Source organism: Thamnophis elegans, chromosome Z (assembly GCF_009769535.1).
Source record: "Thamnophis elegans isolate rThaEle1 chromosome Z, rThaEle1.pri, whole genome shotgun sequence".
In the NCBI taxonomy this organism is placed as follows: Eukaryota; Metazoa; Chordata; class Lepidosauria; order Squamata; family Colubridae; genus Thamnophis; species Thamnophis elegans.
The window spans coordinates 94,819,107-94,828,993 of NC_045558.1; positions in this window are offsets into that span (position 1 = coordinate 94,819,107).

The window sequence follows — 9,887 nt, forward strand, 5'->3', positions numbered from 1 at the left end:
ATAGGTATCTTGTCATTTAATTTATGTTGATATTTTTTCCAGACACGCAATAGAGCATTCCTTAAAATGTGACTTGTAAAAGTTTTATCCACCTTCTTGTCATATATCAAATAAGCATGCCAACCATATACCAAATCATACCCTTCAATGTTCAGTATTCTATCCTCTGTTGAGTTGATCCAATCACTAACGATTGATAAAACTACTGCTTCATAATATAATTTTAAATTTGGCATTTTCAAACCTCCTCTCTTGCATTGTTTTAAGTTTTATTCTCTGTTCCTTCCCTGCCCAGACAAATTTATTAATGCCCTTCTGCCATTCTACCAAATTTGCATCTTTTTGAGTATTGGTTATCATTTGAAAAAGAAATAAAAACTTAGGCAAAACATTCATTTTTACTGCTGCTATCTTTCCCAACAAAGACAGTGGTAATTTTTCCCATTTTTTCATCTCTACCTATATAGCAATAGCAGTTAGACTTATATACCGCTTCATAGGGCTTTCAGCCCTCTCTAAGCGGTTTACAGAGTCAGCATATCGCACCCACAGTCTGGGTCCTCATTTCACCCACCTCGGAAGGATGGAAGGCTGAGTCAACCTTGAGCCGGTGAGATTTGAACCGCTGAACTGCAGATAACAGTCAGCTGATGTGGCCCACAGTACTGCACCCTAACCACTGCGCCACCTCGGCCCTATATTCTATGCCATAATGGGAATTATAGGACTTGAAGTCCCAGGAATTTTAAAATTGCCAAAGTTGAGAACACTAGCGAATAACAATCAGGATTTCAGACCCTTAGGACAGGTTAACAGGCAGGCCTATCCAATTCTCAGGGGTGGGGGGAAATGCTATTCCATAGAGTAGCTGCAGAGAAAGCACATATCCAGGGTAGAAAAAAATGGCATTGTTTAATAGAGAGGTCTCAGAGCATGCCCTCCATGCTAGACCTATAGTAATCCAAGCAGGAAGCAACCAAGTCATCAATCACCATGAGGAATGGGTACAATTGGTTCACAAAATGAACCTATGCAAAGGCAGAAGTTGTGAGCTCAAGACCTCCAAATTGTGTTCCAATCTGATTAGGCAAGTACATCCCATCATCGTTGTCATCAGCCATTCAGTCGTGTTCAACCCTTTATCACTTTATGGATCAGCACTCTCCATGCTCCTTGCACCACCACCTGCGGATTTACCATGGTCATTCTGTCATCCTTTATGGTGTCCAGCCAGCAGGTACTGAGCTGGCTCCTTCTCCTTTTTTCACTGATCACTCCAGGGGTGGGTTTCTCGCCCCGTTCCAACCGGTTCGGTTGGAACGAGGCCGGTGGAGTTCTCGCGCATGCGTGCGGCGTGCGCGTGCACGTGTGCGGCGCGCGCATGCATACTAGCGTCTGTGCGATGCTCCAGCTGCTCCTGGAGGATCGCGCAGGTGCTGTATGCGTCCTGCGCATGCGTGGAAGCGCAGAATTCGGCAAAACCGGTAAGGAGTGGGTGCGGGCGCGCGCGGGCGCAGGGGGGGTCTTCGCCATTCCCGGAAGTTACTTACTTCCGGGTTCGGCGACCAACCAGATCGCAGGGACCGCCGCGAACCGGTTGAAACCCACCCCTGGATCACTCCCAGCACGATTGACTTTTGAAATGAGTCAGCTTTCATGACATGACCAAAGTATGATAGCCTCTGTTTGGTGATCTTGGTTTCAAGTGATATTTTTGGTGATGTTCGATCTATTTGTTATTTTTGAGACTGTGGAGTGCGTAATAGTCGTTTGTAGCACCACAGTTCAAAGACATCCACCGTTCTATCTGCCTTTGTCAGAGTCCACATTTTGCAACCATAAATAGCAACTGGAAAAATTATTACATTAACTGATCTGTATTTGCTTGTAAGGTTGATGTCTTTACTCCTCCAGATGTTATTCATACCAGACAGTTCTTCTAAGTGCTATACTTCTGATCTCAGAGCTGCAGTTATCACTTCGGTCAATTTTAAAGTTTAGAAAGATTAGTATATTTACTATTTAAATGGTCTCATTATCGATCTGCACTTGATCTATATTTTGACCTATGTGGAGTTATAATTATCTTTGTGTTTTTTTAATGTTAATATACAGTCCAATTTTTTCACTTTCATCTTTGATTCTTAGAATTAGTCACTCCAGATCGTCCTAGCTTTCCACGAACAATGTTGTATCATCTCCATATCTGGAGCTGTTGATATTCCAAGCACCGATTTTAACCTGAATGGTAGATTCCTCCAAATGTGTATTTCTCATAGCTATTTCTGTGTACATGTTTAATAGCATAGGTGGCAGTATGCAACCTTGCTGGATGTCTTTTTAAATTCTGAACCATTTTGTGTCTCCATATTCCCTTCTTACAATCGCTGCCTGACCAAAGTACAATGACTGAATGAGCTGGATGTGCTGTGGTTATATTCCCAGTTTTTTGAGGCAGTTCCAGAGCTTGTCATGGTCAACACAGTCAAAAGCTTTATTGTCAGTATATAAGAATTTATAAACTGGAATAGCCATAACAACAAGTCAGACAATGGGAACTGTTTTGGTGACTGAGACACAGGATTTGTTTTGAGCCATGTCAGACAGCTCAGAGTCTGGGTGTGGCTTAACTTAATTGTTCTGTGTATATAAATAAGAGTTTGTTTGTCCTTACTCCTTGCTTTTAGTTCTGATCCTTGTTTCTCGTTGTACTTGCTACCACGTTATAAGAGCTGCATGGGTATTATATACATGCATCATGTTTTATATTATTGTATATAAAGACATTTCTTATATAAATGAATCCTGCTGAATTATTTATTTGTGTGTTGACTGCACAGCTACAGACTCTGACATTTATGTAGTCAACGAAGCACATTTAGAAGTCTGTTTGATATTCCTATCTTAAGCACTACTTTGTTGGCAGTAACAATACACGACCACACACACACACACACACACACACACACACACACTTTAAACTATGTGTAACTAAGGTAGTCATTTTAAACGTGAATATTAGTTCCACAAACAGTTTGAAGGGCAGTAAATTAGATGTGGGTTATCTTTCTTCCTCTAGATCAGGAGTATCAAACTCAAGGCCCACGGGCCAGACCTGGTCCACAAGATGCTTACATCTGGCCTGCATTGGGGACAACTTTTTTGGGAATGGGATGGCAAAGGATATATTACAGGGGTGGGTTTCAACATTTGTTCAAACCTACTCGGTGGGCGTGGCCTCCTTTGTGGGCATGGCTTGCCACCCATGTGACCGGATGGGAGTGGCTTGCTAATGTCGCTGCCACAGCCACTAACACCACCCCCTGCCTTTGGCCGCGTAGCTCGCAAAAGGTAAGCCGCCGCCCCCCACTTCAGCCGCCACCGCCGCCGCTCCCGCCACCGCCGCTCCCGCCACTCCCGCCACCGCCGCTCCCACTGCCCCCCAACCCGCCTTCGGCCACGTAGTGCACGCGAGCCCGCGGCTTTTGCAAGGGAAGGCCTGGAGGCCTTCCCTTGCGAAAGGTAAGCCGCCGCCCCCCCACTTCAGCAGCTACCGCCGCCGCAGCCACTACCGCCACTACCGCCGCCACCGCCACTATCGCCGCTGCCGCTGCCGCCACTACCACCGCTGCTGCTAACGCCGCCCCCCACCCGCCTTCGGCCGCGTAGTGCACGCGAGCCCACAGCTTTAGTGAGCAAAGGCCTGGAGGCCTTCCCTCACGAAAGCTGGGCCGCCGCCCGCCACCCAACCGAAGCCTCCCGAGTCCTGCTGCTTGAGCTTTGTTGCTTACCTGAGGGGGAAGCAGCAAGCGAAGGCCAAAGGGAATTTTCAAATGGAAGCCAAGCGCGAAAAAAGCTTCGCTTCGCCTCCAGCCCGCTCACTGATTGGCTGGACTCTAGCCAATCAGTGAGCGGCAGGCTGGGCTTAGTGCGGGTGGGCGGGGGAGCGAGGGAGCGAGCAGGGGAATGAGGAAGTGAGCTGTGATGCGCCGGCAAAAGGGCGCTTTGCAGCGACGGGGGCCAGGACCGGTACCGGCGTTCCCGGAAGTTAATTACTTCCGGGTTCACCGACGAACCGGTTCGTGCGAACCAGTGCGAATCGGGAGGAACCCACCCCTGATATATTGCCTCTAATGTTAAACTGTATATCTGCTAACGTTAGAGATTAAGCAGAACTACAGAAAAAACAATTACTGCCAACCTATCTTCCATTGAGGACTGTACACTGCACAAGTCAAAAAGAGGGCTGTGAAAATATTTACAGACACCTCGCATCCTGGACATAAATTGTTTCAACTTCTACCCTCAATATGACGCTATAGAGCACTGCACACTAGAACAACTAGACACAAGGACAGTTTTTCCCCAAACACCATCACTCTGCTAAACAAATAATTCCCTCACCATTCACTAAGGCTGCATTACTACTACTCTTAGTCTTCTCATTGTTCTTATTACCCATCTCCTCCCACTTATGACTATAACTTTGCTGCTCCTATCCTTAGGATTTATATTGATATTGTTTCCTGATTGTTTATTTGTACCCTATGACACATTAAGTGTTGTACCTTATGATTCTTGATGAATGTATCTTGTCTTTTTATGTACACTGAGAGCATATGCATCAAAGACAAAGTCCTTGTGTGTCCAATCATACTTGGCCAATAAAGAATTTTATTCTATTACAGAATATCCTAGTTTCCTACTGAAACTATCCTACATATTCTACAGAACATCCTAGTTTCTAATCATTTCTAATCCTAACCCCAACACTCTTCTGAGAGATCCAATCTTAAATCTGATGAGAAGGTAATAATTGCCAGAATATATAATTGACTTATTGAAAAAAGCTAAGCAATTGATAGCATACATTTAAGTCTTGCTTCAGCCATGAAAGCTAGCTGGGTGATTTTAGACCAATCACTCACTCTCAGCCCAACCCACCTCAAAGGATTGTTGTAGGGAAAAGAGAAGGAGAAAGGTGTGTGGGCAGTGGTGGGATTCAGCCGGTTTGCATCGGTTCAGGCAAACTCATAGTTAACTTTCAAGCAGTCCGGTGAACCAAACTCTCCTTCCAACAGTTTTTTCCCCCCACCTTACATGGTTAATCCTGTCAGGAAGGCAGGAAGGAGGCATTCTGATATGCCTGTGTTGTTTCTAGCCTGCTTAAGTGTTTTCAGAAACTGCCTCTGGGTTAAACTTTGTTACATTACAGCATCCCCACGGTCATGAGAGGTAAGATGATGTGCCCCCTTGACATGAGTCAAGTCAAGATGGCCATGCCTACCCAGTCACATGACCACCTAGCCACACCTATCCATTAGGACAGAGTATCAGTTAACTTATTTGAATCCCACCCCTATGTACGAGATATGTATGTTGAATTATTTGTAAAAATAATAAAGATGGGATATAAATAAATAAGAAAATAAATAAATAATTTAAGTGAAAAAAATGGTCTATTGTGTTATTGTCAATACAGTCTGGCAGTGACTCTCTGAAGGGTGCTTTTTTAAAGAAGGGTTTTAACTCTCTTAGTGGTCTATTCCAATCTTCAATAACTTTTACTAATGGGATTTTTTTTCTGATTTTCAATTAAAATTTATTTTCTTGCAGTTTAAAACCATTGTTTTTAATTACACTCTGCTATCTTCTACAACAACTCTGAAAAATGTTTGCCCAAACTTCTGTATGAAATCCTTCACATATTTGGAAATAGCAAATATCTCTCTGTTGCTATCTCAAATTCCAATTTATATCAAGATAACATGTCAAAAGGAAAGGGTTAAAAGCCAACCCAGCTCTGGCTGAGTTGTTTAATAGGCATACAATTTAAATGGAATTTAGCAATATGGATCAATTGATATAGATACTAGTACTGTATTCACAATCCTTTAATCTAGATCACTATTAAAGGATTAGTGAGTTTCAGATGAAAAACAATGTAAAAAGCCTAACTTTAATTGTTGGAAAGACAACAATATGCTGAATCCCTATAATATTGAAACTTCAGTATTTGCTCGCTTGTTTTCTGTCATTTTACACACACATTTCATTTTATTTATTTATTACATTTGTTTGTTGCCCACTGCAGACTGAGCAGCTTACATCAAAATAAAACCATATACATAAAGATACACAACACACACACACACACACACACACACACACACACTTATATATATTAAAATGTATAAAAATTATCATAAATTCACAATAAAAATACAGGTTATAATTCAAAGATGTGGGGGAAGAGAGTAGAGTATAGAGAGTGGGAGTAAAGTATAAAGAGTGGGGAGATAGAAGCTACTATTAGTTGATCAACCACATCCAGTGTGGTATTATCCCACTAGGGCTCCAAATTAACTTGCAGAGCCAGGTCTTCAAGCTCTTACAGAATATCTGGAGGATGAGAGAGCCAATCTCACCTCAGGGCAAGATGTTCCAAAGAGCTGGGGATCGCAGAGGAAAAGGCTCTTCTCCTGGATATCATCAGTAAGAATTCCTTGACTGATAGGATCTGCACCTCCTCTGCTGGCCCAGGTGAGGCAGCCCTGTCCCATAGGAGTGAGAGGGTTCCTCAATTAATCTGAATCCATGCTATGCAGAACTTTATATAGATAATAACCAACACCTTGAATTGCACCCAGAAGTAAATCAACAACTAGTGCAGCTCTAGAATAACAGTGTAGAGCCAAGGTGGCGCAGTGGTTAAATGCAGCACTGCAGGCTACTTCAGCTGACTGTAGTTCTACAGTTCGGCTGTTCAAATCTCACCGGCTCAGGGTTGACTCAGCCTTCCATCCTTCCGAGGTTGGTAAAATGAGGACCCGGATTGTTGGGGGCAATATGCTGACTCTATAAACCACTTAGAGAGGGCTGAAAGCCCTATGAAGCGGTATATAAGTCTAACTGCTATTGCTACTATTGCTATAGTGTAACATGGGCCACTCCAGGGTCTCCAAAGACTGACTGTGCCGTTGCCCTCTGCAGCAATTGAACTTCTGGATGCTTTTCAAGAATAGCCCAATTTAGAGTTCATTGCACATGTCAAATGATTGAGCCCTAGACTCACTCTTGATCCAGCAAAGGTAGCAACTAATTGCCACCTGCTCTTTGATTTACACACACACACACACACACACACACACACATACTTATTCACAAAATAGTAAAATCAGGGAGTGTTTGAAAGAAAAAGCACACTGTTTAGTGGTTCTTTTTTTATTTACTTGCATTATAACTTCTAAGTGTATGCTATGGATAACCCTAAATGTTTTCTTGGTCCTTGATTACAGGGCAACTTTACAACTTATAGAGTATATAAATTAAATTTCTTTTTATTTAATAATTGAACAATATTTATTCTGAGATGGGGTAAAATTGATTTTACATTTCAGTTTATATTTTAAAAGTTAAAGCTTGATCATTGGTAATTTCATGCCCTATTCTCTTAGCTTTCTTTGGTCTCTTTTTTATACTTCTTCATTGACTAAATTCATGCTGCCATTATCAAAACCATCTTTGGTATGAATGTTTTTTTAAACTCAAGAAATGCCAGCAAAGGCTCTCCTTGAATAGCTTGCTATTTTTATTTCTTTTCAAGCATCCCTGCCTTCTAAGTCATGTACTATCCTAGGAGCTAAAGAAGAAAATGCTTCCAAACTTTAAAAGGAAACAGCTGAGTGTTGGCTATTGTCCTGGGAGAATTCACTCCTGTTAAGTTTCTATTTATATTGTCCTTCTTCAGTTGTGACAGGAAGTTTTAAAGGAGAGGGAGACCGCTGATGCCAACAAAAATGTGTAATAAAATATACTGTGTGTTATATGGTCACCTTTCCTTTGGAAGAGCCTGTCTGAACAGCGAACTCATTATGAGGTTTAAGGAAGGCATAAAGAATTGAAGTGGGCCAAATTTATATAAGCAAGTAGAGGGTAATCCAAATTAACCATGATTTTATCCTAGAGAATTTCTAACTATTGATATTCAGGAAGTATAGTTTCAATTTGAAGACATATCATTATCATACTGTGTGTCAATTCTATAAAAACTTGTCTGCCAACAGAAATTACTAGTGATTTTAAATTTTATTTAGAATAAATAAATAATTGAAAATCTCCAGAGTTGTTTGAAAACTCCTGTAAGGAAAATCATGTATCTTCCAGTATTACCAAAATAAACGCTGGAATGTTGCTACTGATGATGCAATGCTATGAATTAATCTTAAGTTGTCTTGTATCCATGGAGCAATGATCTAATATTGGCCTGTTATCAGGATCTATCTTAATTTAGCAATTTTTCTCTCATAGTAGCTGACCGATGCTTCAGGGATGTTTGAAGCAACAAGGAGAGCATTATTCTGCTCAGTTATTTTGCTGCAGTTGGTATTTGGAAGTGGGCTGTCCCACTCCTTGGTAGACTTATCTTCCATAAATATATTCAACCCCCTTTTAAGTTTGTCCAAATTGGTGGCCATTACTACATTTTATGATAATAAATTCTTTATATTAACCATGCCTTGTAAAGAAGTCATCTTTATTATCTGTTCTAAATCCCTTTTCAGTCATTTTTTGTCTTTTGACCAAAAATGTTGGCATTTTGAAAGGGGAATATCCCCAATTTTATATTCCTTGAGAATTCCTAGATGGATGACATTGTGATTCAGCAATTTATTAGTGCAGTTGGTTAAATATTTTAAATATCTTTTGTTTCTCCAATATGCTTTAATTGTTCGAATTAGTCCCTTTGAGTTGAGAAAATCAATCCAATCTCTGATGCAAGGAATTCTTTAAATTCCTCTGCAGTCTCCATATCCTTTTAGGAATCTATTTTAACCCTTTGTCATCTAGTTCAAATATATTTCAATAAATTTTTTTTGCCATGTGCTTTTCAAAAGTTTTGCTTCATTCCTTAAAATTCCTTATTATTTTACACTTTTTATGCCATAGTGCATAAATTTTCATTATTTTTCCATCTATTCTTATCTCTTAAGAGTTTCCTGTATGCTACTAGAATGTAAGTAATGCCGACCCCTTCCTAGGTTCCTTTGTTTCTTCCTTTTTATTCATTAATATTATTTATATGGCTACCTAACTTGCAATAGTAGTCCTGAGTGCTTACATATGGTTAAAAATTAAACAAAAAGGAATTTAAAAATGAAATGCAGAAATACTAAATAACCCAGGCCAGCCATATCATATTCTCATTTAAATCACTTCATTTCTAGACAAGCTCATCCAGATTCTATCCAAGACTTAGAGGAAAAGCTAGATTTTCAGGGCCTTACTAAAAGCCAAGGATATGACCATCCAAATCACAAACTGAATGCTTTTCTATATGGAATGTGATAGAGAAAGCCTCTTTGGTCCTGTTAGGTTAACATATAGTACTTTGATAGAAGGAACGTGATGCATGCTTATTGTGCCAGATTTTGTGGGATGAACAGAGAAAGTTGGAGATTGGCAGTCATGCAAATAGCTCTTTACCATGAAAGGTTTTATAAATGAAAACCAGCACTTTAAATTGCATCTAGAAGCCTGCCTACATTTGACAGTCAAAGACCATCACCAAAGCCTATTCCAGCTGGACTTTTGCTAGATTCCCCTGACCAAAGATTGTTATTCTAAACAGTAGGGTATAAATTGCAATAAATATACATGTGTTTGTATTTCTATCCTCATGTTTTTATATTTATGTAGTCTGTAATTATTTTTACTTTATTTTTATGTCTGCCTTGTGTTGGTCATAAATTACCTTAAATGTTTTTTTCTTCAATTATGTGGCAGATATTGAGTAACTATACATAGTTGTCATGATAGGGGGCAAAAAATGCATATATTGATTATAAATTGCCTTTTCTACAAAAGCCGAATGGTTGCTGCCTTAC